This window comes from Penaeus japonicus, unplaced genomic scaffold (genome assembly GCF_977035675.1).
Source record: "Penaeus japonicus unplaced genomic scaffold, GWHDUDI00000001_assembly GWHDUDI00000030, whole genome shotgun sequence".
In the NCBI taxonomy this organism is placed as follows: Eukaryota; Metazoa; Arthropoda; class Malacostraca; order Decapoda; family Penaeidae; genus Penaeus; species Penaeus japonicus.
Genome location: NW_028234432.1, coordinates 2182784 through 2185283, shown reverse-complemented (window position 1 = coordinate 2185283; position 2500 = coordinate 2182784).

Sequence of the window (2500 nt, the reverse complement as noted above, 5' to 3'; positions counted from 1 at the left end):
CTTTCCTTTTTTCCCCTCTTTTTCACTCTTTCCTCCCCTCCCCCCTTACTCTCTTTGTGTTTCTTTCCCTTTCTCATTCTGATTCTCTCTCTCTCTCTCTCTCTCTTTCTGTTTCCTTCTCCAGCTCCCTGTCTCTCTCTCCCCCCTCCTTTTCTCTCTCTCCTTTCCCCTTTGCCTACTTCTCCCTTTCTCATTCTGACTCTTTCTCTCTGTTTCCTTCTCCAGCTCCATGTCTCTCTCTCTCCCCCCTCCTTTTCTCTCTCCCCTTTCCCCTTTGCCTACTTCTCCCTCTTTCCCTTTCTCTCGCTCGAGTCGACTATAATCCATACAGCCTATGGGACTGCGTGGATTGGTGTCATAATTCCTGAGCCGGTCATAAGGAAGGCATGCGGATGTCTGGTCGGATATGTAGAACCGATGTTGAACCAATTGCCATATATGACACCATACAAAAAGGTGAAGATCTGCAGCGCCACCTGCCCGTCCATGGTGACAGCCAGAGTGCTCTCTGTTGACTAAGTGCCGTCAGTCCTTCAGTCATGGCAACTAGAATGGCTGTGCAACGAACATTTGAACTATGTGAACATGGCATTCAAATACAATTTCACTGGATACCCTTTAATGATTTTTTTCCGGTGATCTAATATGATGAATGATATTAGAAAAGATTTTTGGTAGTGAGCTCCAATAACGCGATGAAGTGCGTTTCCCCCTCCATGCATGTATGATTTATTTCTGACTAATATTCCTCTTAAATCAGAAGGAGTTCAAACGGTTACGCAATTGCCTCGGCATCTTTCCCTGTCCTTTTGCTGGGCGTTTGAATTGTTCTGTAAATAAAGTTTCAATTCAATTCAATTCAGGTTGATTCGAAGACCACCTCTATCTGTGTCTCTCCCTCTGTCTCTTTCTCTCTCTCTCTCTTTCTCTCTCCCTGTCATTGTCGATCCAATTTGTCTGTTTTCTTTGTCTCCCTTTGTCTTTCTCTCTCTGTCTGTCCCCCCCCCCCCCGCCCCTTTTCTCTTGTCTCCCTTTCTCTCTCTTGTTTCCCTTTCTATCTCTGCCTGCCCCCCTCCCCCTCTCTCACTCTATCTCATTCTCAAAACTTCCTTCAACCCACACAGATGGACACGCAGAATGCCTGTAAACAGACAACATGCGAGCATCCCACAGACCCACATCAACATTTTCTGCAACTCGCTCTGTAACCCGGAAAACATACATGTTGATCTGCATGTCTCGACAACATCCGAGTGTGAGAGTGGGTGTGCGTGCGCGTCCTTTTGTCTCTCGTTTAATTATATCATGAGAGTGGAGGGCAGTGAGACGAGGGTAAGGGGAGGGGTGAGGGACGATGGGTGAGGGGAGAGGAGTAGGGACTAAAACTGCAGTTTGTCACTCCAACTCTTTAGGTCATTGCGAGTGGAGTGCTTATTTCTTTGTATGTGTTTTTCTTCTTCTTTGTTCTGTCTGTGGCATTTATTTTCTCGGACTTGATCATTGCGTCTATCAAAGAAAATTGAACGCTATTAGAGGTAATTACCATATTAATAAGCCAATTAACTAGCATTAAAAGTAAAGGTGAAGTAGACGGATGCAAATGAATGAAACGATAAATGAACATTAGATGTAACCTTACCTCCAAAATAAGACTTTCCACATATACCGAGAAAAACAAAAAAAACATCATAATTCTCAAACAAAGGACAAAAAAAGCGCAACAAAGACAACACTGGCAACACATTCCCATCAACATAAGTGCCAGCCTGCGGGAAGCGAACGGAGCTCTCGTGAGTCAACAAGAGAGCCAGGCGACGCGAGGCACGGCCCGCCCTTCGCCGCAGCCGCAGCCGCAGCTTCTTCATCCTTCGTCACTCACTGCTGAGGAGGGAAGGGGAGGGGGAGGGGGAGGGGAAAGGAGGGAGGGTTAAGGGGAGAGGGAGGGGTAGGGGAAGGGAGGGGGAGGGGAGGGGAAGGGAGGGGGGTAGGGAGAGGATGGGAAGGGGAGGGATAGGGGGAGGGGGAGGGAGGGGGAGGATGGGAAGGGGAGGGATAGGGGGAGGATGGGAAGGGGAGGGATAGGGGGAGGGAGGGAGGGTTGAGGGGAGAGGGAAGGGGTGGATGAGAAGAGGAGGGAAGGTGGGGAGGGAAGGAGACGGAAGGAGGGAAGGGAAGGGAGAGTGGAAAAGGAAAGGAGGGAGGGTAAGTAGAAACGGAAGGGAGGGAAAAGGGAGGAAAGGAGGGAGGTTAGGGGGGGCCAAGGATCGAAGGAAGGGGATAGTGGAATAGGAAGGGAGGGGTGAGGAAGAGAGAAGGGGACGGAGACGAAAAGGAAAGAGGGAAGGAAGGGAAAACAGAAGTGTGAAGGGAACGGGGGTGAGGAAACGAAACAGAGAAGGGGAGGGGATAGTTAGGGGAGAGGGAAGGGGGCGGAAGAAGGTTAGAGGGAAGGGGAAAGGAAGTGGGGATGAGGTAAGGGGAGAAGAGGGGAAAGCAGGGA